Source organism: Mustela nigripes, chromosome X (genome assembly GCF_022355385.1).
Source record: "Mustela nigripes isolate SB6536 chromosome X, MUSNIG.SB6536, whole genome shotgun sequence".
Classification (NCBI taxonomy): Eukaryota; Metazoa; Chordata; class Mammalia; order Carnivora; family Mustelidae; genus Mustela; species Mustela nigripes.
The window spans coordinates 116,069,100-116,094,904 of NC_081575.1; the positions used below are offsets into that span (position 1 = coordinate 116,069,100).

The window sequence follows — 25,805 nt, forward strand, 5'->3', positions numbered from 1 at the left end:
TCCTTAGGAAAGTAAGATTTTTTTTCCCCAAATTCAGAACAGAAGAAACAAAATCTCAGCTTTTAAAAAACTGAATCCAGGAACATTTCGAAATAGCTTTCTTAAAATCCAACATCGACATAAAGATTTGAGATTCCTAACGTAAAGCATTAACTGGTAGGATTTTTTTTTTTTTAATGAAAAAGACTTGTATTGAAATACAACTCTTTTTCTTTCTTTCTCTCTTTCTTTTTTTTTTTTTTTTTTTTTTCAGTTTAAAAATGAACTCAAAGAGTGGAGCCTGGGTGGCTCAGTCAGTTAAGTGCCTGCCTTCAGCTCAGGTCATGATCCCAGGGTCCTGGCATGGAGCCCCCAGTCCTTGGGCTCCCTGCTCCGTGGGGAGTCGAATTCTCCTTCTCCCTCTACCCCTCCCCTACTCACTCCTGCCCCTTCACCCCACTTGTGCTCTCAAGACTCTAATACATAAAATCTTTTTTAAAAAATGAATTCAAAGATAAACTTAAATATAATTCATCGTCAGAAATATAATTCATCGTCAGAAATATAATTCATCATCAGAAACATATACTCAGTCCAACATGGCCATGGGCAGGCAGGATGCTTAAACTCTGCCCAGAAAGGCTGTAAGAAAAGTGATTTTTTTAAGGATTAAATTTAGGAATTTTTAGGCTCATATCCTTTTATTTGATATTTTCTAGCACTAACGAACGTGTAAGGCAATAGAAAAATGGAAAAGTGGCTCTCTCTGGGGAATGGAATGGGGGCTATTATTGAAAACCAGATGCATGGGGTGCCTGGGTGGCTCAGTGGGTTAAGCCTCTGCCTTCGGCTCAGGTCATGGTCTCAGGGTCCTGGGATCGAGCCCCGAATCAGGCTCTCTGCTCAGCAGGGAGCCTGCTTCCCTCTCTCTCTGCCTGGCACTCTTCCTACTTGTGATCTCTCTCTCTTTGTCAAATAAATAAATAAATAAAAGCTAAAAAAAAGAAAGAAAGAAAACCAGACATGGATTTTGACCTTTCACTTTGGTGTTTTTGAACTGTCAGACATTTTGGTCATGAACATATACTTCTTTTAGATTTCAAAACCTAATAAAAATTATTCAAAAACAACACACAACTTTTTCATTTTCTCATATGTATGTCCCTTGAAAGAAAGGAGGGCCATGACAATAATGAACTTTAAAAAGCCCAATTTCAAATTCCCCAGCACTCCAGGTATATATATATATATATATATATATATATATATATGTATATACATATATATTTTTTTTTAATATTTTATTTATCTACTTAAGAGAGAGCGCAAGCATGAAAGGGGAGAGGGTCAGCAGGAGAAGCAGACTCTCCGGGGAGCAGGGAGTCCGATGCGGGACTGAATCCTGAGACTCCAGGATCATGACCTGAGCCGAAGGCAGATGCTTAACCCACTGAGCCATCCAGGCACCCCCCCAGGTATATATTTTTAAGCTTTCACCAGAGCAAAATGGTTAGGTTTCTCTGTCTCCTCCCTAAATAGTGACCAACTCTCTCACTCTCTCTTTAAATAAATAAATAAAATCTTTTAAAAGGAGGAGGGGCACCTGGGTGGCTCATTTGGTTAAGGGTCTGCCTAGTGAACAACTTTATAATTGGCTCTCAGTCTCGCTGATCACTTTCTCTCTTGTGCCTAACACACTGCTGTTCGTCATTCAATAAATGTTCATTAAGCAAAACTAAACCACTGAAGTTTTGTCCTCCGACTCCCATCTTTGTGATCTTTAGTGAGTCAGTTTCCTGCCTTCAAAATAGGTGACAGAACTACCTCACAGGGATGTTAATTAAATGACACAATGTATAGAGGAACTTAGCACCGTGCCTCGTATGTGGTAGTGTCCACTCCCGTCACCTCTTCTTTTAAGTAAGTTTCTTCTCAGTGGGGAAGAGTAATAACTTTCTCAAGACAAAAAAAAAAAAAAAAAAAAAAAAAAAAATCAGCAGTACTTTTTCTGACTTTTAAATGCCACTTTAAAGGCCGCAAAGATGAGCCAGGTAAAACGTTAGCTTTGGTATGCATTTCGGGAGTCCTAAGACCACCCATATGTTCAATGATTTGCTAGAAGGACTCGCGGGATTCAGAAGAAGTCTCACTCCGGGGTACGACGCCTTCCCGCAATCAGTAAGGGGAAAGGACCCAGCAGGAGGAGTCTAGAGGAATCCATGCCCGTATTTCCTGCTCTCTCCCTAGCAGCAGGAAGGAACGTGTTCCTCCAGCAAGAACATGCAGCAACACTTGCGGGGTTCTGCCCGGCGACGTCTTCCTGAAAACTCCGAGTTCAGGGTTTTTCTTGGGGGTCTGTCACGTCAGCATCATGACCCTCCACAACGGCCCAGCGGCTGGATGCCCGGAAGGAAGCAGGTTCTCAGTGCCCCGGGTGGGCAAAACAGCCTCGCACTGAGAGAGGGTTTCAAAGGCAGAGTGCCCAGGTGCCAACCAGGGACCTCACAAGAAGGCCTTTTAAAGATAGCAGCCTCGGGCCTCCTGCACACACGGCAAGTGAGAAACTGGGAAAGAAGGGCACAAGTTGCGGGAAGAAGAGTAGTAAGAGCCGCGGAAAGCAGAGAAAGGACAAAATTGCAGAAAAGACAGAGAGAAAGAGGAAGTCAAGTTAAGACCAGGAAAGAAGCTGGGGAAAGGGAGAGGGAGGGCAGGAGGAAGAGGAGATCATCTCCAGGAAATCATCTAACCCAACTTGGCTTCTTCCTCAGGGCCCTGCCCCTCTAGCTCCGGGCTCAGGGCTGCTCCTCCCACAGCCCCACCTCACACTCCACTTCCTAAGCTGTCACAATGCTGTCCTGTACGTGCCTACTTTCATCTCGTGCGTTTGCCCACACGAACAGCAGGCATGTGTGTGTGTGTGTGTGTGTGTGTGTGTGTGTGTTTCCTTTGTCCTGCTGGCTCCGTGTAATCTTGCTGCTTTGATGAGGAGATGGAAGGATAAGGGAGAGAAAACCCAACAGTGATGAGATTAAATAGGAAAAGGCATTTGAGCTAAATGAACAAGAGGACGAGAACAGGCTGCCAGAGTCCCTCTGAACTTGAGAGAAATACATAGCCCTTCCGGCTTTCGAAGACAAGAAATACTGGGAAAATACGATGGCAGAATGGATTCTTTTCAAAGTATAGTTGACCCTTGAACAACATGGTCATCAGGGGCACTGACCTCTCCCCACCTCCATGCAAACTTCACTACTACCTGCCACTGACCCGAAGCCTTACGGATAATATCAACTGTCGATGAACACAGAGTTTGTATGTTATATGCATTATACGCTGTATTATTACAATAAAGTGAGCTAAAGAAAATATTTTTAAGAAAATCACAAGGCAAATACATTTACAGTACTGTTCTATGAAACATCCACATACAAGTGGACCCATGCAGCTCAAACTAGAGTTGTTCAAGGGTCGACTGTACTTTTCAATTATAGTGGCCTCCTTGACTTCTAAGAGGTCATTGGCTACTGTTACTTTGCCCATTTAAATATCTAGAGCAAGTTTATTTTTTTTAAGTTAAAAGATACTAGGGTTTTATTCTTCCAACCCTCTCTCTTTTTTGGACTTTGAGTTCATAAAAAAGAAAAGAAGATAACTGAGCTATTTCTTGCCCTAGTGCTTTTGTAATTGAAAAATATAACAGATCCTTTTCTCCTTTTCTCACATTTTGTATTTTAAAAATTGCTGTCAGACTAAGGCTTTGCCAAGTTTCAACCCCAAGTGAAATCTTATCAAGAAAACTGAAAGATATATAAAAAGCAGATGGATTATAGGTATAATCATACAGCCTACACACATGTTATGGTTTTTTTAAACAAGTTCATCTCTCTTGTGTTAAAGGTATAATATTAATTATATTTACATACTGAAATAAATGTCTTTTTACAATTGCATTTTCATATTATCAGGAAGGTTTTACTTGTGTAAAGACCACATATGTATTCATCTGGATAAAGACAGATATCCTAGGTAAGAGAAGAAATTAGAAAAAACATGATAGTTTTCCAACTTCCGTTACTGACAAGTCTACTACATGGACAAGTGAGAAGAAATTTTGACAAGTCCAGAGGATGGAGGTTGAACAAATAGAACAGTTTTCATCAGGCACATTAAACTCACTTAAGGAAAGACCTGGTATCCTATATCAGTTAGTCCCTTCTAGAAATAGAATGGCTACTTCATTTATAATTGTCAAGTGAGGGGCATTGTCACTGAGAGTACTCAAGACTGGAATGCCAGTATTAGTGAGGCTCTGAGAAGTCAGTGGAGAGCCAATGGAAGGACTGGACAGAAGAGTGAACACAGAGATTCCCACAGAGGCCAAAGACAAAGATGGGCTTCCAAGAATGAATTGGGAGACTGGGAACCTTATTGACATAGGGCACATTCCGAAAGCCTTGTGAGATGGGTCACGTGGCCAAACACAACTAAAGAGGTCTGAAGTTGAAGTTTAGCACAAGCACAGAAGGGAATTCCAACTGGATAGAGAGAAAAGGATTGAGCTCCAAGAGGAAACCTAAGGGTCAGCAAAGAGAGATCTGGTTAGGCTAGACTACGTGAGGTAACAAATTCACCCTGGAATCTCAGTGGTTTAACACAACAAAGTTTATTTCCTGCTCAAAATACCTGTTTCAAAGTAGGGAGGGAGGGAGGTCTGTTTCACAGCTATTCTGAGGTCTGAGCTCACAGAGGTCGGGTGCTTTACAGCTGCTTCATCTGTATCACATGGGCTCCAAGTCCTCTGAACATACAAAACAGGAAAAGGCAGGAGCACTCAGACTCTTAGAGGACTCAGAAGTATAGTGAAGCTTCGCCTCTCACATTCCCATTGGCCAGAGCTCAGTCACACTGCCCAGCCCAACTACAAGGAAGGCTAGGACACGTAAGGAAGGGAACCGCCATTTAGTGAGCTCAGTTGCCAGAGGAGACACGGCCCAGATTGAACACTTTCCAGGCAGAGATGCTATATACACAAACTCCATCTCAGTTTACTACTCTGTAAGGCCTTCCTTGCCCAGCCATTAAACAAGTTCTGAATTTCTGACATGGTGGGTTACCATTGTTTAAGCATTCAAACAGAAGCTGGGGAACGGCCAAAATCCAAAACACTGACAACACCACATGTGGGCAAGGATGTGGAGCAACAGGAATGCTCTCACTCATTGCTGGTGGGAACGCAAAACCGTATAGCCACTTTGGAAGACAGTTTGGCAGTCTCCTGCAGAATTATAAATACTCTTACCATATGATCCAGCGATTGCACTCCTTGGTGTTTACCCAAGTGAACTGAAAACTTATGTCCATACGAAAACCTTAACAGAGATGTTTATAGCAGCTTTATTTAAAATTCCCAAAATTGGAAGCAACCAAGATGTCCTTCTCTAGGTGAATGGATAAATAAACAGTGGTCCCTTCAGACAATGGACTATTCTTCAGTACTACGAAGAAATGAGCTATCGAGCCATAAAAAGCCAGGAAGGAACCTTCGACACATATTAGTAAGAGAAAGAAGTCAATCTGAAAAGGCCACATATCATATGATTCCAACTTTATAACATTCTAGAAAAGACAAAACTATAAAGACAGTAAAAAGATTATGGTTGACAGGGGCTTGGGGGGAGAGAGGGATGAATAGGCAGAATATAGAGGATTTTTAGGATAGTTTAACTATTCTGTATGATACTACTGTGGTAGACATATACATAGACATTATACATTTGTCAAAACCTATGGAGTGTGTGCACACACACAACCCTAATATAAACTACAGAGTTTGGGTGATAAGATTGTGTCAATGTAGGTTTATAAACCGTAACAAACGTACCACTCTAGTGAGGCATGTTGATAGTGGGTAAGGTTGTATAAGTGTGGGGGTGGGGGGTATAGAAGTACTCTCCATGCTTTCCCCTCAATTTTGCTGTGAATCTAAAAGGCTCTAAAAAAAGTTTATTAATAAAAAAAGTAGGGATGTTCCTCTTCAATAAGGCAGTAGGAGGGATGTATTTATTTGGTATGAAGTGAATCAAATGACCTCTTAAAGTCCCGTCCAACCCTGAGCTTCCCTGATTTCTATGCTCTATTTGGTGTTGAGAGACCACTGACTTCTTAGGACAAGAAGGGATTTTAAAGGTCACCCAGTGGATGAATTCTTTTCTCCGCGGCAGGACTGCTGAAAGGTCATCTGGTCTATGCTGGAAGACCTTCAGAGAATGGAAATTTGGTGCCTCCTCGATTAACTCTTTCAACACCTCCTTGAATCACCTTGTCTGAGAGTCATCCTTACACTGAGCCAACCTATAGCTCCATAATGCCCACCGTGTTGGTATATCAGTGGGCATCAGAAAGATACCGGCAAGTGTTTGGAGACAAATCTCATATCTATTCAACAGAAATCCCACCAAAAAATTGAAGCCCTTGCCTTATAGATAGGCTTTGCAGGAAAATGAGGCAGGAATCAGGGACAACCAGATAGCAAGCCAGACTCAGAGTGACCCTGAGGTCCTGAAGGACAGAGGCAGGGGCTCAGTTTAGATGCTTGTGAGGTTATCACTGTGTGGGGCCACAAGCAAATTTGGGCAAAGAGCACAATCATTTGTTTTGGATAGGGTCATCATCCTACTGATGAATATTGAGTTTATTTCAACTAAACCTTCCTATACCATACCTTCTCCAAAAGCTTCCTTTAAATTGATTGTAGACAGAAGTAAGAAGTTCACAGCCTTGTTTAGGAAATATAAAAGAATTGTGCCAAATCAACTGGATACTGTTCATTCCTTATTTTGCTTGGTATTCCTTAGAAATCTAACACTACTAAATACTCTTTCTTTAACACTTCCCTTTTCCTTGGCTTAGACCTTCTTTGTCTTGGGCCTATTTTGTCTCAACCTCCTTCATTGGATTCTCTCTCCCTCCTTCTAACAGTGGTGGTTTCCCCAAAGCCCAATCCCCAGCCTTGGCAATCTATTCACTCCTATGGCTATATCTACACTCATATGTTGATGGATCCCAAATGTGTATCTCCTGTACTCCCAATTTACCCTCAATTTAACAGGGCACAGATGCCAAGAGTATGGGTGTTCACAATGGATCCCATTGTCATTTACTCCCCTGTTCATGCATTTCCAACTTGGCACCATATTTATCCAGTCTCCAAAGTTGGGAAACCAGAAGTCATCCTGTACTCTTCCTTCCCCATGAACTTCCATAATCCAGGCATGAAGCCCCATCAGTTCTATCTCCAGGCAGCTCTAAAGTCTACCTCTTCCCTCCACCCTCATCACCAATGACATGGTTCATTGTCTCTCATCTGGACTGTTGTAACACCCAGCTTTAACATGTTCCATTTTACTGCATTGTAGTTTAAGTTATTTTATAATGAACAACAAATTTCTTTTAAAGATTTTTAAAGTTTATTTAAGCAATCTCTACACCCAACGTGGGGCTTGAACTCATGACCCTGAGATCAAGAGCTGCATGCTCTACTGACTGTGCCAGCCAGATGCCCCTGAACAACAAATTTCTTGACTCGAACGTATCCTGTTCCGGTCTAGCTCCCCACAAACCACTAACTGAAACTATTACACATATTTGATCATCTAGTAGTCGACACAGTATCTCTAGATAGTATGCTTTATGTCACAATTTCTTGGTTTATCAAAATTAAACTTCTATTAATTTTCTGCTACTGTAGATGAGATTTAACCTATCTCTCTCACCCCCAAATTTCCAGTAGCCCTTCTTCCCAAAATTCTGTATTTATCCAAATATAAGGCAAGATTTTTCCTCAAAATCATCCCATCATTAATAAAGTTCTAACAAAATAAAATAAAGTCTTTATTAAGATTTTCATATTACAAACAGTAGGCATTCTCCCAACTACGTAATTTTGAACAACAAAGTGCTATTTGGGGAAGACACATTAACCTGAAATGACCTCAATCAAACTCAGCTTGAATGCTTATAGAGGTCACTTGACATGATGGGGGAAGGTAAATAAATTTAACACAGATCGAGTCACCATTTCTGGAGAAAGGACTTCAAACTGCAGCTCACGGTGCCACTGCATACAAGTTATTTTTTTTAATCAATTTATTATAATACATTAAATACGTATGTTGGGGAGCTTACAGCAAAGTAATGGGCATATGTGAATCATGGTAAAATTTCTAATGGCAGCACCATGCTGAGAATAAAAAAGTGCTACAATCAACTTCGTGGAAGTGAATATGGTACTGTCTTCAAGCGGCTCTTGATGGAGGAGAAATGAATGTCAATGTGCACGTGTGGAGTTTGAAAAAAAATTGGTTCATGAAACATGAGGGTAAAAAAGAGCAGTTTTGCATAACTATATTTTATATGACATGAGATTTAAAACATGTAGATATAATTAAAGTTCAAGTTAGGGGTGCCTGGGTGACCCATATGGTTAAGCGTCTGTCTTCAGCTCAGGTCAAGATCCCAGAGTCCTGGGATTAAGTTCCTCATCAGGCTCCCTGCTCAGTGGGGAGTCTGCTTCTCTCTCTACCCTCTCCCTGACTTGTGCACACAGGCTCTCTCTCTCTCTGAAATAAATAAAATCTTTTTAAAAAAGTAATTCGAGTTCAAGTTCAGTATTATAGGTAGACATTTGGCTATTTCAACTCTTTCCCTAAATATTATATATTTAAGTTCAAAAAAGGAGATGTTGTTCTCAACTCTCTCATTTGGGAAAGGGATGCTTTCACTAATATTCAGGGTCCACTTATGCTTGGGCATATATTCTGGTTATAGCTTCAGATCAAGAACTCCACTGGGGGGCGCCTGGGTGGCTCAGTGGGTTAAAGCCTCTGCCTTCAGCTCAGGTCATGATCCCAGATTCCTGGAATCGAGCCCCACATTGGGCTCTCTGCTCCGCAGTGAGTCTGCTTCCCTTCCTCTCTCTGTCTGCCTCTCTGCCTACTTGTGGTCTCTGTCTGTCAAATAATTAAATAAAACCTTCAAAAAAAAAAAAAAAAGACCTCCACTGGTCAATACTGCTACTAAGTACACTTTTGTTTCTCTATTTCATGTTCCCTCCATCAGAGGCACCATCTCTTGGCCCTTCATTCTGTGAGGGGAAGCAGTAATGCTCTCTCCTTTCTCTCTACTGCTCCTTCCCTGGCCCTACCAGCCTGATTCTATAACAAAACTCATCTGTGATGTGCCCAGCAAGGGTCGCAAACTGTGAGCTTCTGGGTGAACAATGACATAAATGTTTTTTGTTTAATTTAAATAGAAATTTCTAAGTTAAATTAGCTTCCCAGTATTTTAAACTGAGAAATGTCACCTGTAACCGAAGTACTCTTTTCTTATTTCTTTTGTGCTTCATTCTTTTGCCTTCTCAATTTTATGACCTTCACCCTAACATCTGGTCATACAGCTGCCTGGAGAGAGACTGGAATTCATTAAAGAAAAAAAAATCTGAAGAGAAAACCCAAGGAAATATTAATCTCCAGGTCTCTAACATCAGGTTTATAGAGCAGGGCACTAATCCTCCAAAACTAACTTATTGCTTGAGAGAGGATTTTTGCAATTACTTTATGGCCCTCTTAAGTTTGCCAAGGAACAAGCTTTGAGGACCTGGCCTCACAGATTTCCACAGTACCCTGACAGTAGCTAATCCGTCTCTGCCAGCTGGACACATGTTACGACAGACAGAGAATATCCCATGGAAGCTCACTAGACAGCCTGGTCTGACTCGTATGGTCCCGTTTTTTTTTTTAGCTTTTTTTTTTTTTAAAGATTTTATTTATTTATCAGAGAGAGAGAGGGGGAGAGAGCGAGCACAGGCAGACAGAATGGCAGGCAGAGGCAGAGGGAGAAGCAGGCTCCCTGCTGAGCAAGGAGCCCGATGTGGGACTCGATCCCGGGAATCTGGGATCATGACCTGAGCCGAAGGCAGCGGCTTAACCCACTGAGCCACCCAGGCGTCCCCCCTCGGTCCCGTTTTACACGTGTCGTCCCTTCAACCTCTCCAGGTAATACCTCCTTTCAGCTCTCAAATGCATTCCAGGTCACAGGATCCATTTTATGGGTCACCCTAGCTATGACAGAAGCTAAGCAGCACCCTCTGTGACGGTTAATTTTATGTATGAACTTACCAAGCCACACAGTGCTCAGATATTTGGTCAAACACTATTCTCAGTATTTCTGTGAAGGTGTTTTTGAGGGAGATGGAAACTTAAACTGGCGCACTAGGTAAAGCAGATTGCCCTCCCTAACTTGGTTGGGCCTTGTCTAATCACTTGAAGGCTTAAATAGAACAAAAAGGCTGACCCGTTCCCAAGTAAGAGGAGAACTCGTCCTGCCTAATAGCTTTCAAACTCGTACACTGGCTTTTTCCCACCTTGGGATTCTAACTGAAACGTTGGCTCTTCCTGGGTCTTGAGCCTGCTGGCCTTCAGACTGGAATGACACTACTGGCTCTTCTGATTCTCAGTCCTTTGGATTCAGACTTGAACTATACTGTTGTCTCTGCTGAGTCTCCAGCCTGCTGAGTCACCCTACAGATCTTAGGACTCGTCAGCCTCCATAATAACATGAGACAATTCCTTCTAGTAAATATCTTTAGACACACACACACACACACACACACACACACACACACAGGTTCTGTTTTCCTGAAGAACCCTATTACACCCTCCTGTCTTCTGATCTGAGAAACTCTCAGAAAGAGAGAGAAAAGCAGGAGAGGATAGTAGAGAGTTGGGCCTCCTGATTTCTTTTCCTTATCTTGTGCCTGGCAAAGGAGAGACATCATGGGCAAATGCAGGAGAACACAATCTGCAACAGATGAAGATCTCATATGTCTCTGAAGTGCAATCATATACCTTGCCTGATAACCAAGTCATGCAGGAGGAGACCCTCAAATTCAGCTTGCTCAGACTACCCTGCTTTCCACTATGGAAAAAAGCTGAGCTTCTGAATGTAGAATTTGCTAAAGAGAATGGCCACAGAGGGGGTAAGGTGGCATCCACTGAAGATTCTATAGAAGACCACTTAAATCAAGACTGCTATGGTCTCAATGTTTTTGACCTACTCCCCCCAAATCATATGTTGAAATCCCAACCCCCAAAGGTGATGGTATTAGTAGGTGATTAGGTCATAAGGGTGGAGCCCTTATGAATGAGATTAGTGCTCTTATAAAAGAGAGCCCACAGATCTCACTAGCCTTTTCTGCCATGTGAGGATACAATAAGAAGTCTGTGACTCAGAAGAGGGCTCTCACTCTGATCTTGGACTTCCAGCTCCCAGAATTGTGAGAAACTCATTTTTGTTGTTACTAGATACTCAATCTTTGGTATTTTATTAGAGCAGCCAAATGAAAGTCTGGGTCAGACTTCAGAGGAATGTGCAGTGACAAGAGAAAGATCTGAGGCCAAAGAAGCCACTGCAACACAAGACCCTTGCAAAGCCAAGAGTGGCCATATCACTGCTTCCCCCATCAAAGATGTAAGCCACACATGCCTGCCAAGATAGCAGCACCCAAGGGAACAAGTAATAATGCTTCCAGAACCCAGAAGGTAACCCAAAGAGCTGGACTCTTCCCACCTGCCACGAGGTTACAAAAACTACACCCTACCCCACACACGCCAATGCTCTTCTAGGGAGAAAAGCAGTAGGAAACTGGGTTATTTTTATACTAGTTTGAACCATATTAGTCAGCAATTTTCAACCATTTGTTGAAATGTTTGAAACAACCTCAAATATGACTATAACATATAAAAAGGGTGTGTGGGTGGCTCAGTAAGTTAAACATCTACCTTTGGCTCAGGTCATGATCCTGGGGTCCTGGGATCAAACCCACACTGGGCTCCCTGCTCGGTGAGGAGTCTGCTCCTCTCTCTCCCTCAGCCCCTCCCCCTTGCTTGTGCTCTCTCTCACTCTCTCTCTGTCAACAAACATATAAATAAATAAAAACAATATGAAAAGCTTACAACTCAGTAATAAAAAGATGTAACTTATTTTTTAATGTAGGTAAAGGATTTAAATCAACATTTCTCCAAAGTAGATCTACAAATGGCCAACATGTATATGAAAAGATGTTCAACAGTATTAGTCATTAAGGGAAAAAAATTGAAACCACAGTGACATAGCACTTCATACCCACTAGGATGGCTATAATCAAAAAGACAGACAATGACAAGAGTTGGCAAGAGGTGGAGAAACTGGAATGCTCACTCACTGCTGGTGGGAGTGGAAATTGGTACAGCCACTTTGGACAGTTCCTCAAAAAGTTAAACACAAAGCTCCTATTTGACCCAGCAATTTCACTCCTAGGCATATACATAAGAGAAGTGAAAACATGGGGCGCCTGGGTGGCTCAGTGGGTTGAAGCCTCTGCTTTCGGCTCAGGTCATGATCCCAGGGTCTTGGGATCAAGCCCCGCATCGGGCTCTCTGCTCAGCGGGGAGCCTGCTTTCCTTCCTCTCTCTCTGCCTGCCTCTCTGCCTACTTGTGATCTCTCTCTGTCAAATAAATAAATAAAATCTTAAAAAAAAGAGAGAGAAGTGAAAACATAGTCTACAAAAAGACTTGTACACAAATGTTCATAGCACACTATCCATAATAGCCAAAAAAGTGGAGACAACACAAGATGTCCAACAACTTACAGATAACTCACTTCTCTTATGTATATGCCTAGGAGTGAAATTGCTGGGTCAAATAGGAGCTTTGTGTTTAATTTTTGAGGAACTGTCCAAAGTGGCTGTACCAATTTCCACTCCCACCAGCAGTGAGTGAGCATTCCAGTTTCTCCACCTCTTGCCAACTCTTGTCATTGTCTGTCTTTTTGATTATAGCCATCCTAGTGGGTATGAAGTGCTATGTCACTGTGGTTTCAATTTTTTTCCCTTAATGACTAATACTGTTGAACATCTTTTCATATACATGTTGGCCATTTGTAGATCTACTTTGGAGAAATGGTGTGGTTTATCCATACAATGGAAACTATTCAGACATACAAAGGAATGACGTATTGATACATGTTACACAGGGATAAACCCTAAAAACATATTAAATTTAAAAAAGCCAGTCACAAAGAGCCACATATTACATGATTCCATTTATATGACATCTCTAGAGTAGGCAAATTCATAGAGACAGGAAGTAGGTTAGTGGTGGCCAGGGGCTGGAGGGAGGGGATTGACCACTAATGGGTATGGGTTTTGGGGGTTCCTTGAGGTGATGAATGTTCTGGAGTTAGATAGTGGCAATTGTATAACTTTGTGAATATTCTAAAAACTACTGAATTATAAACTTCTGAAGGTGAATTTTTTTGGTATCTGAATTATACCTTAATAATTTAGAAAAGAGGAAAACATTTCCTGGAACTTCAGAGTGGAGTAACATTTAAACAAGTTTGACTTTTAGGTGTTGCTTGTGTCTTCTTGTGTTTTTCCTCTAGCCAGAGGAAGGGAGATTGGGAGAGGCCAAAATTACAGACTAAGTAATAGAATGAGCTCATTTTCTTCATATCTAGAATGTGGTATGAAAAGGATTTTCTTACCCTGTTATATGCATAAAGATCCATCTTTCTGGGGCGCCAGGCTGGCTCACTCTGTGAAGTGTGTGACTCTTGATCTCAGGGTTGTGAGTTCAAGCTCCAAGGTGGGTGTAGAGATTACTTAAAAATAAAATCTTTTTTTTTTTTTAAGATCTACTTTTCTTGTTCTTTTTAAGTGTTTTTATCTGGTAATAGGGGCTGGTCATCCTGTATGAAAATAACCCTCTCAGTCCACCAGCAGCAGTGGTAGCCCACTTTGGATGGGCCATACACTCTCCAGGTTGTCATGGCCCCTTCCTCAACCAGCATCGTTCACTCACACTGCCTCTCTAGTTCTGAATATATTTTAATTTGTAATTCCTGGTAAAAAGAGTCAACTTCACATCTTCAACATCAATAAGCAGTGTTCGTATTTGTTTCAGTTTGGAATATGTTGAGCTGTGAATTACAAACATCTAGATAACACTACCTTAACAAATAGGGGTTTTTTTCCTTTCATATTTCAAGAAGTTTGGAATCAGGTAGTTATTCAAGTTGGATCAAGAGCCCAGTGATAATAAGATCCTGATGTCCAGAGGGTACTGGCTGTCTACCAAATATCTATTTTTCTCTTTTTTGTATTATTTGAAACCCGAGGTTATTTGAAGGGGCAATGTGATGAGCTAAAAACAAAATTTCCTGTTTCTCTTACAACTAGGAGTGTTTGAGATAGTCCTGGTCAATGTGATACAGGTAAAAGTCACCAAAGTGGACTTTTAGGAAGGCAATTTTAAGGGGTTAACACAGTGGGCATATACCTTCTTTTCTCTTTGCTCTTCCTCTTCTCTATGGCTAAAATGAAAATAAGATGGCTAGAGCTCTGACAGCCATTTTGAGAACAGGAGGATTCAGATGTCAAAGCACAAAGCCAAAAGGAGTATAGGTCCCTGGTTATATCATGTAATTACTATAGCAGTCTTAGACTACCCACTGTGGACTAATAGAGCCATAATTTAAGCCACCCTTTTATGGGTTTTTATTACTAGCAGTTGAATGCAATTTCTGATTCACATACTGCCAATGTACCTATGACTCCTTTGGCCTTTTCTTCAAAGTACTAAAATTGATGCTGCCTTGCTTATTACAAGAATATGGAGAGGGGAAAGGGTCTGTCATAGGCACAGCTTTCCTGTTTAGTTATAGGCACGGTAAGCACTGGGGCATTATTCAGAAACTAACTGGATATCTTAAACAGCTGTGGTTGAAATTAGGAATATACAAATTCTTCATTGAGTATGTACCACCACACTTCTTGTTAAGGAAGCTTTGCTGGTTGGAACAAATAAAGATGGCATCTATGCAAAACATCACCCTGTAACTCAGAATAGGCCACTGACGTTCTAGTTCAGGTTCTCTGAATCCCATATTTCCAACTATGTGTGCTGTGGAATAACTCGGTTTTCTTATCTACTCCCTCTATCCAAACTAAAGCAAAACTCTCGTTTGAACAGTTTATAAACGCAAATGCACTAAAAGCATGTGGACATGAGCATTCAATAAGATAAAGGCTCATCCAATTCACAGTAACAAAGATGTGCAAACAACCTAAATGTCCAAGGGTGGACAAATGGATAAAGAAAAAATGTGGCATATCCATACAATGGAATATTATTCTGCTTTAAAAAAAAAAAAAAAGAAGGAAATTCTGCTATTTGTTACAACATAAATGAACTTGGAGGACATTATGCTAAGTGAAATAAGCCAGCCACAGAAGGCAAATGCTATATGATTCCACTTAGATGAGGAACTCAGTGTAGTCAACTTCATAGAAGCAGAGAATAGAACAGTGGTTGCCAGATGCTGGGAAGAGAGGAGAATGGGGAGACACTACTCAACAGGTTAAAGTTTCAGTTTTGCAAGATGAGTAAATTTTAGAGATCTGGCTACAACACTGTGCCTATAGTTAACAATACTGTATTATGCAGTTTAGAATTTGTTAAGGGTGGGGAGGGTGGTTGGGTGGCTCAGTCAGATAAGCATCTGCCTTTGGCTCAGGTCATGACCCCAGGGTCCTGGGATCGAGTCCCCGCATTGGGTTGCCTTCTCCGTGGGTGCCTGCTTTTCCCTCTCCCTCTGCCTGCCACTCCCGTGCTTGTGCTCTCCCTCTGTCAAATAAATAAATAAGTAAAATCTTTTTTAAAAAAGAATTTGTTAAGAGGGTAGATCTCATGTTAAATGTTCTCTCTACAATAAAATTTTTTGATACACACTCATCCAGATAACTAGAAAAAAATAAATGTGTATACATATAATTTCCACCTAATGAAAACACAAAATTCTGGGTTGCCTGGATGGCTCACCCAGTTAAGCATCAGCCTTCCATTCAGATTATGATCTCAGGGTCTTGGGATTGAGTCCCACATTGGGCTTCCTGCACAGTGGGGAGCCTGCTTCTCCCTCTCCCACTCCAGCTTCCGATGCTTCTGCTCACTCGCTTGCTCTCTCTCTCTCAAATAAATAAATAAAATCTTAAAAAGAAAGGGAAAAAATGGGGCTCCTGGGTAGCTCAGTGGGTTAAGCCTCTGCCTTCAGCTCAGGTCATGATCTCAGGGTCCTGGGATCGAGCCACTCATCCGGCTCTCTGCTCAGCAGGGAGCCTGCTTCCCGACCTCTCTCTGCCTGCTGCTCTGCCTACTTGTGATCTCTCTCTCTGTGTCAAAGAAATAAACAAAATCTTAAAAAAGAGAGAGAGACAGAGAGAAATGAAAACACAAAATTTTTACATTCTTGTAGCAAACAACACACTCCAAGAGGACACCCTTTTGTAAGGCTCGGTTTGAGCCATACTGTCCTAAATAGTTAATGACCTCCGTCTTACTCCTTTCTCTGGAGCTTGTATGTGTTTCTCTGGCTGTGCTTGTCATTTTGTAATACTTTTCTTTGTTTTCTCATCTCTTTCCTACTTGTCTGGGAGCCTCTTAAGGTCAGCAACTGCTCTTCTCTATTTCCTTACAGATAAATCTAATGACTTAACACTGGATAAAATGTTCTATAAATACTGGTTGCTTTGAATGAAGCTCTAGATAAAACTCATCACACTTTGAAGGAGGCCCATCAGTATGACAAATTTGAAATTATCTTTACTTGCAATTTGTACAAACACAGAAAAGGAAAATCCATTAAAAAGTACTCAAGTCTTTAAGAACTTGACTTTGATGGCCAGCAAAGAAGACCAAGGAAAGCATGCTGTTCCCCTTGATAGGTATTTTTTATTTATCCTTCCTATCAGAACTCATAGATTTTGTTTATCCTTCCTGTTCAATGAGCACCAAGAGGTGTAATGGTTGGGAAAGGTCTCTAATGTCTTTGGCACCCTCCTTCCAGCCTCCTATTTTAGGGTAGAACCGATGAGCTCATTTACAGAAAGGCTTGCCAGGCTCTGCATATGGTTTGTAATATAAATAGATCACATCTTAGGCATATCAGCAAGATAGAGGAGGCTTGCCCTCCCCAAAATCTGCTGAAGTAGAAATTCTCACCTAAAAAAGTATGCAAGCCACCTCTACTTTCTACTTCTCAGGGAATTTAAGGATGTGTTGTGTGAAAATTTCTTTGGCAAACTTAGATGAGTCTTGGACGATCCAAAAATAAAATATTCCAAAACTAAAGACTAAATGGTAATTCTGCTTAATTTCAGACTTTCACCTATTGTTGGGTTTCATGACTATGTATTTATTAAGATCAATTTATGATCACAATCTGGGGGTTATAACCTATTGCATTAGTGTAAACATAGAGTGATTTGATTCTACAGTCTCACTTACAAATAAAACCTGATAATCTGATTTGCTCATGATATGACTCTCCAATAAAATAAAAATGAAACTACAAGGTAGAGTTGACAACAAAACCAAATGATTCGGAGGTATGCAATAGTCACAAACGGGTTGGGGGGGCTCTGTGATCTATTTTAACATCTAAGTATTTGGTTTTTTTTTAAATTTTATTTATTTATTTGACAGACAGAGATCACAGGTAGGCAGAGAAGCAGGCAGAGAGAGGGGGTGGGGGGAACCAGGCTCCCCGCTGAGCAGAGGGCCTGAAGGACCCTGGGATCATGACCTGAGCCGAAGGCATAGGCTTAACCCACTGAGCCACCCAGGTGCCCCTAAGTATTTGTTTTTAATGCTTTTCTATTTGAAATAGCTTAAGACTCACAAGAAGTTGCAAAAATAATAGAGTTCTCTGTACCTGTACCCAGCTTCCCCAAATGAGAACATCTTACATAACTATGGTGCACTGTCAAAACCAGAAACTAACATTGATAGAATATTACCAACTCAGCTAATAATCTCATTTGGATTTCACTCTTTTGCTATACTTTTTGGGGGGTGGAGCTTCAGTGTCTAGTTCTATGGAATTTTATTATATGTTGAGACATGCGCAACCACCACCACAAGCAGGATACACACTGGTATTCTTTTTAAACATTTACGGAAGCCCGACTAGGCACTGTTAGGCAGTTTTATATAGTAAACTCATGAGGTAAACTTACTATCTTCATTTCAGAGTGAGAAGACAAATATAAAAAGGAGAAAGTATACACCATGGCTTCTTCCATCCTTTACTATCAGGCATGTGACTAAGAGGAACTCTTGTCTAATGACATCAATTTCAACATGAGGGACTGATTTTCATAATCTTTATATTGGGCCTTCATTAAGTCATAGCTCTTCATTTTTAAATGCATAAAGAGAGAGTTCACACAAGTTCAAGTTCACATCCTTCAACTATTTTTTTTTTTTTTTACTACCGTTAGACATGAAGTAAGAGAAGAGACAACAAAACAAAGAAGATCCACCCTGCAGCTCAGAATGGCAAAAGCCCCAGGTCTTGAGTCCCTTTTGCTTTCCCTCAAAACCATAGCAACTCTATTTCTGTTCTAGCTTTTCTCCTGCACCCAGACAATAACATTTTTATCCTCTGAGGATTATTTCTAAAAATAAAATGAAAAAGAAGAAACATGGAGCAGCCTCTATCTTTGGTTTGTAAATGTTACTTTTAACCGGCTATCTAGTTTAGTTCCCTACTAGAAAACACTGTCCAATGCACTGTCATGCAGTTAGAAAACATATGACCTAATACTTCATGTGCCTTGCCACCCCTATGACCACTGGGGGTCCCATAAAGGAAACGCAGTGGGGTTCACCGGGGCTCATCCCTGAGCCATGGGCCATTATTTCTTGTCTGACTTCCGCCTCTGCCTTTCCTCAACCATTACACCCAATCCAGCCTAAACCGTTGGGACCTCACAGCTGAGTTTTTCTCCTACTTCAGTGGCCACTCCTCTCAGTCCCTTTCCCCATTTCCTCCTCCTCTTTCTGACCTCCAAAGTTGCGGTCCCTGGGGACCATCCTCAGCCTTTTGCTTAAGACAGTGATTCTCTCTCAAGCAAGGGCAATTTTCACCCTAGGGGACATGTGGCAGTGTCTGGAGCTGTTGGGGTTGTGACAACTGGGGGTGGGGTGAGCAGAGGCCAGGGAATGTTGCTAAACACCCTACGAAGTATGCTGTAGGATGGGACAGTCCCCCAACAAAGGATTATCCCCCCCAAAAGGAATTAACCCTCCCCAGATGTTAATAGTGCCAAGGTTATGAAATTTTGCCCTAAAAGACCTTATTCAATGCTATGATATACCCAGATTCAGTCTACATGCTGGCCACTTCTAAAGTTTAATCTCTTGTCCAGCCTTCCCCTGCCAACTCCAGGTTTTTAAAAGCAACTGTCTTCATTTATGTCTATTAGGTGCCTCAAACTTAACTTGTCCACAAGCAAACTCTTGCTGTCACCCACACACCTGCTTCTCCCCCAACCTTTCCCATGTTAATGATGGCATCATCCAAGTAATCATCTCAGGTTTAAATTCTGATATTATGGAAGTCATTTGGTGCAGGCATACCATGAGTAGAATCAAAGAACAGTAGAGTCGTTAGGGATCGCTCTTATTCTGGACAAGAGGTAAGCAAGACCCCGAAGTTCTCGTGGTGTAATCTAAGCGGATACATTAAAGCTAATGGCACAGCCAGAATGAGGACCATTGTTCCCTACAGCTTCTCTGTCCTAAAGGTTGTGATAACTCTTCCTGTGGATGGCTTGACTCCCTTAGGTAAAATATGCAGCTCGGTTGCTTTCGCTTGTTTCTGTAAGTCAATGTGAGATAGGTGGTTTTGTGGCGGGCACGGGTCAGCCTGTGGGCCAAACCTGGGCTGCCACCTGTTTTTGCATGGCCCGTGAGCAGAATGATTTTACCATTTTTTAAATGTCTGGGGAAAAAAATTTCAGAGAACAATGATAACACAAGATATATAAAAATTACATAGGGATGCCTGGGTGGCTCAGTTGGTTAAGTGTCTGCCTTTGGCTCATGTCATGATCCCAGGGTCCTGGAAACGAATCCCGCATTGGGCTCCCTGCTCAGTGGGGAGCCTGCTTCTCCCTCTGCCTGCCTCCCTCTGTCTCTGTCTCTTTTTCTCTCTGGCAAATCAATAAATAAAATATTTTTTTTAAAAGAAAATTAGGTCAAAAACAAATTTTAGTGTGTGTAAATAAAGTCTTATTGGAACACAGCCACATCCATTCATTCATTGGTGTATTATGTATGGTTACCTATGAGCTACAACAGCTGAAATGAGAAGTTGTGACATATATAACCTGACCAGCAAAAGTGAAAACACTATCTGGTCCTTTACAGAAAGAGTTTGCTGATCCCAGTATCCGAAAAGAGCTCAAAGTTTAGAGTTTAGAAAAAATAAGAGATTTCAACTTTGTCTCAGCTGGCACTATGATCTTTGAATATGATTCAACATCTATGAGCCTCAAGTTAAATGAGGATGATAATACTTTCCTTGAAGGATGTTAGGAGTATCAGATGCAATGGCCATAAAGATTTGGAATATAGTAGGAACTCTACAAACACAATAATACTTATTAATATTAGTTATTAGTATTAACACAAACTCTACCCCTCAAAATTTCCCCTTTGATATGCTTTGAGAGTTCCTACGTCAAATGTCTTTTTCCGAAATCCAAGCAAATACGAAACTTCAAACGACTGTCCTAGTCCCTTTCATCTATTAGTTGGGTGATGACAGAACAGGTTCTCGTCACATCATGTTTTGACAGCAAACTGGAGGAAGGCTAATATCTTAATAATTCAAATGTCATTGTACCCAGTCGTAAATTCCCTGAGTAATTAGTTTCCTGGAAAATTGTCTCCTGAGTGATAAAGGTGACACTATCTGAAATAGGAAATTATCCTGCCCTGCCCAATCCTCTTTCCAACTTTGTCATCCCAAGAATGTCACAATTTAAGTCAACAGAAAACGGGGAACTGACTTTGGGTGAGTAAACAGCATGTAGAAGGAGTCTCTGGGCTTCCAGACCTCCTTGCAGGCCTCGCAGAAGGGCCGTGGAAGCAGAGAAGGGCCTTGATTTGTGACGGGCACCCCTGCAGGCTTCCAGGGGTAAGAGATGGGAGAACGCATGCCTGACACTCACCTTGCCCGTAGCCTCCATCGGGGCCTTGACCTCAGCCCTGGCCACCTCCAGTCCTTCAGACGATTCTGCCATCCCTGGTGGCTTCTCGGCCTCAGGCTTGTGTCCTGGCTTACAGCTCATTCCTGGAGTGGAAAAGAGGTCAACTCTAGCTCTTTTTCTTTGTGTGACCCCATCCTTTGGCCCTCTTGCATCCTGCCATTTTCTCCTGCTCTCTAAGGTAGTTTCGGCTAGACAGAGAGTCACTTCCAGCCTCCTTAGACTTCCTCTTCCTGCTGAACTCCCCTTTCTATGGTACTTTCTGGGATGATCCACATCTCTCACGAGTGACAAGACGTCATCTTGCTAATTAACATATGGCCTAATTATGGCTGTGTTACACTTTAGAAGACAGAATTAAAGTCTGAAGTGACCTAAGTAATTAGGAGGGGCAGACAGAGACAAATGAAAGCAGCAGCAGTAAAGTGGGGGTAGCCACTGACTTGGCCATGTCCTGTGAGGCCGAAAACAACTGGCCATGACTCAGGTGCATGGGCACCTTGGGATCAGCTCCAAGCAGGCTTCTGTTGTAAAAAGGGAGCATCCTATATAGGACAAGATGGGATTTTCTTTCTTCCTCCTGCTCTTTATCCTCTCCTCCATCACCCCGGTGCAGAGGTGACACTCAATAAGATAGAATATGTGAACGAGAAAAAGTCATGCCCACAAGGTTGAATTTTCAAACAGTGCTGCAGAAGAGACAGGACAGAGGGGGTGGGAGGGACGTGACAGTGTAATCATTGTGCTGATGTTGACCCTGCTCGTAAGTGGACCCTGCTCTGCTAGCCAGTTTGCCCTGGAATTAGGACAAACGAGGACATGATGTGTGCTTCGGTTGGGTTCCCCCAGAATTCCACTTTGGGTCAAGAATGTGTGTACAAGTCATTTATTTAGGATATCTAGGAAACACTGGCAGGGAGTGAAAAAATGAGACAGGGGAGTGAAAGAAGTCAACAGAAAGTATGTTAGCAAGCAAGTTAGCACTGGGGAGCTCAGCCCAGCTGGGGAACTAAAGGAGACAGAGTACAATAGCGCTCGGCCCAACTTCCCTGTAAGGGCACAGAGTGAATATTTCAGGCTCTGGGAGCCATGCAGTGTCCGTCACAATGGCTCGATTCTGCCACTGTAGAGAAAAAGCAGCCCTGGATAATACATAAATGCATGTGTATGGCTGGGTTCCAATAAAACATTATTTACAAAACCAGGCAGCCAGCTCAAGGGCTGTAGCTTGTCAACCCCTTGCTGGAGAATAGTGCTTCTCAAACTCCCATGATGAACCAGGTCTTAAAAAGTGCCAAATCCACTGTAGAACAAGACTTTTGTAAAAACAACAAAAATCAGTTGCTAGAAAAATGAAATTTAAAAAAGACATACAAAAGACACACTTCTTTTTAAATTATTAGAATCAAAGAAACAATGTCTCCGTCCAATTACTAGAAGAGCTTCTAAACATTTACTGTGAAGTTCTGCACCTAACATCACCGACAGCTTGGGGCCTTGACTTCAGCCATGGCCATCACCACTATCCACATTTCTTATCAGGTGAGGAGGCCGGAACAGTCATCCACTGACATCTGCCCAGCATAATAAAGGGCCGCCCCCCAGGATATGGACTGCCTGTCTTTCTAACTTACTGGGCAAACAGGCCAAGCACACCTCTGCAGTGGGAGGTGGAGGACCACAGGGGCTCCTGAGAGGAAGCTGTAGGCATGTGTGCCATGTACGGAAAAAGTGAGAACAAAACACATTGTGGACAGGGCACTGTTGGTGTCGCTCCATTGTGATGGAGTAGAAAGACTGGGCTTTGGAGGCAAAGAAATTGAGATGAAAGTCCTGATTCTGCCACTTAACCTCTGTCTCTCCAATTCCTTATTCTAAAAATGAGTATAGTATGCTAAGGGCCGGCTTCAGTTTTGGGGGTTTCCTTTAAAGAAGGAACTTTAGAGCAGTTTGAGGTTCACAGCAAAATCGATGGGAAGGTACCAAGAATTCCTTTACATCCTCGGCCCCACACATGCCTAGCCTCCTTTGTTATTAACATCCCCACCACAGTGGGACATTTGTTACAAATGATGAACCTATACTGCCACATCACCGTCACCCAAAGTCCATAGTTTACCTTGGGATTCATTCTTGGTGTTGTACATTCTATCATTTTTCACAAATGTACAATGATATGTACCCATTATAGTATCATACAGAGTATTTCCACTATCTTAAAAACCCTCTGTGCTCTGCCTATTCATTCCCTACCCATTCCATCCCACTGCCTGGCAAACACTGATCTTTTTACGGTCTCTACAGCTTTGCCTTTTCCAGGATGTCATGCAGTTGGGGTCATACAGTATGTACCCTGTTCGGATTGGCTTCTTTTACTCAGTAGTATGCACTGAGGGGTTTTCCCTGGCTTTTTATGGCTTGATAGCTCATTTCTTTTCAGTGCTGAATAATATTCTGTTGTCTGGATGGACCACTGTTTATCCATTCACCTACTGAAAGACATCTTGGTTGCTTCTAAGTTTTGGCAATTATGGCTAAAGCTGCTATAAACATGTGTGTTCAGAGTTTGTGTGGACAGAAGTTTTGAACTCCACTGGGTAAATTCCAAGGAATGCAATTGCTGGATCATATCATAAGAGTATATTTAGTTTTATAAGAAACTGCTGAACTGTCTTCCAAAGTAGCTATACCATTTTACATTCCTACCAGCAATGAATGAGAGAGTTCCTGTGGCTCCACGTCCTTGTCAGCATTTGTTGTCACTGTTTCAGATTTTGCCCATTAGGTGTGTAATGGTGTCTCATTGTTCTTTTAATTTGTATTTCCCCAATGACATATGATGCACAGCATCTTTTTATATGTTTAGTTCACCATTTGTATACATTCTACAGCGGTGTGTCTTTTAAGGTCTTTGGACCATTTTTTAATTGGGCTGTTTTCTTATTGTTGAGTTTTAAGAGTTCTTTGTATATTTTGGATAGCAGTCCTTTATCAGATATGCCTTTTGCAAATATTTTCTCGTTCTGGGTTGAGTCTTAAATGGCATGACAAGCCCTAGCATATGTGGAACATTTGGGCATATTTAACAAGAGCTCAGTAATAACTCCTTCCCCAGAAAATTCCAAAACTATATAAAAACTTAGAGCTAAGGGACACCTGGATGGCTCAGTGGGTTAAGCATCTGCCTCCAGATCAAGTCATGATCCCAGGGTCCTGGGATCGAGTCCTGCTTCAGGCTCCTTGCTCAGCAGGGAACCTGTTTCTACCCTCTGCCCAGCACTCTCCCTGCTTGTGCTCTTTCTCTGACAAATAAGTGAAATCTTTTTTAAAAAAAGGAGTTAACAGAGATCCAATGGACCATCTCCATGAACCTCTATTTTTCCTCCCTTATCCTCCATTTTACATCATTCAATTGTAGTCACTAACCCAGGTTAATGGTGGTAAATGTGGCAAGGATGAGTCATGAAGGAGATGTTGTGGCAGAAGGCACCTGGGAGAATGAATGGGATTTTAACAAGAAGGAGAGAAAGGAGGAAGTCGAAATAGTAAATGTTTATTATGCACCTATAATATCCCAGGCTTCATAGGGTGTCTAAGTGTAGGAATAAAGAACCGTCCTTATTTTTAAAGAATTTATAGTTTAATGATGATGGTTAAAAGAAGTCATAAGATGAATAATGATATTCATTGATTACCTACTAAGTAACAGGGATCTTGCTAGGTTCTTTGTATACATTAGTGATAAACTAGTTGACAACTGTGCAAGGAAGACATTGTTGACTTCATTCTAAAGAGGTAATTGATGCTCAAAGAAGATGAGTGACTCATTCCAGGCCATAGAGCTAGTGAGAAACAGAACTGGGATTCAAACCTAGGGCTGTCTGATTCTAACGCTCACACACTTCATATACCAAGCTGCTGAGGAAAAGCTTGTAATACAAATCACACATAATTTCACTGTGAAAAGTATAACCTTGACTGGGAAAAGAATACACAAAGACTTAAAATGGAAAACAATCAATACAGAAGATATGAAAAAATGGCCTAATATAATTTAAGTTTGTGAAAAACAAAAATAGGAAAAGTGGAATCACAAGATTGAGGGCTGTGACTGCAAGTCTATGGGTTCTGAAGGAGTTTGCCAGGGCAATGGACACCAGAAACCCTCAATAGGATTTTTTAAAAGATTTATTTATTTATTGTCAAGGAGAGAGAGAATGTGCACGCATGCGCACAAGCAGGGGAAGCAGCAGCAGAGGGAGAAGCAGGTTCCCTGCTGAGCAAGGAGCCTGATGCAAGACTCGATTTCAGGATCCTGGGATCATGACCTCATCTGGAGGCAGATGCTTAACCCACTGAGCCACCTAAGTGTCCCTCAATAGGATCTTTATAGGAGCTAGAAACAATAATTTCAGATTCAGCTCAAAAAAAAAAAAATCAATCAATCAAATAAGGGGCACTCAAATGGCTCAGTTAAGCAACTGCCTTTGGCTCAGGTCATGATCTCAGGGTCCTGGGATCAAGTCCCGCATCAGGCTCCCTGCTCAGCGGGAGTCTGCTTTTCCCTCTCCCTCTGCCCTTCCTCCCTGCTCTCTTTGTCTCTCAAATGAATAAATAAAATCTTAAAAGAAAAAAAAATCAAATGAGGGTTGCGTGGCTCACTTGGTGGGTGGT

The 25,805-nt window shown here is 41.7% G+C and overlaps 1 protein-coding gene across 2 annotated transcripts in view; it reads right to left on the minus strand.

Moving 5' to 3' along the window:
- FRMPD4 (FERM and PDZ domain containing 4) overlaps positions 1-21,359 on the minus strand; it is an 843,416-nt gene extending 822,057 nt beyond the window's left edge. For both annotated transcript variants that reach the window (XM_059384955.1, XM_059384959.1), the window contains exon 1: positions 21,096-21,359. The gene's annotated coding sequence lies outside the window, so the exon portion shown is untranslated. The remainder of the gene's footprint in view (positions 1-21,095) is intronic.
- Between the last annotated feature and the right edge of the window lie 4,446 nt (positions 21,360-25,805).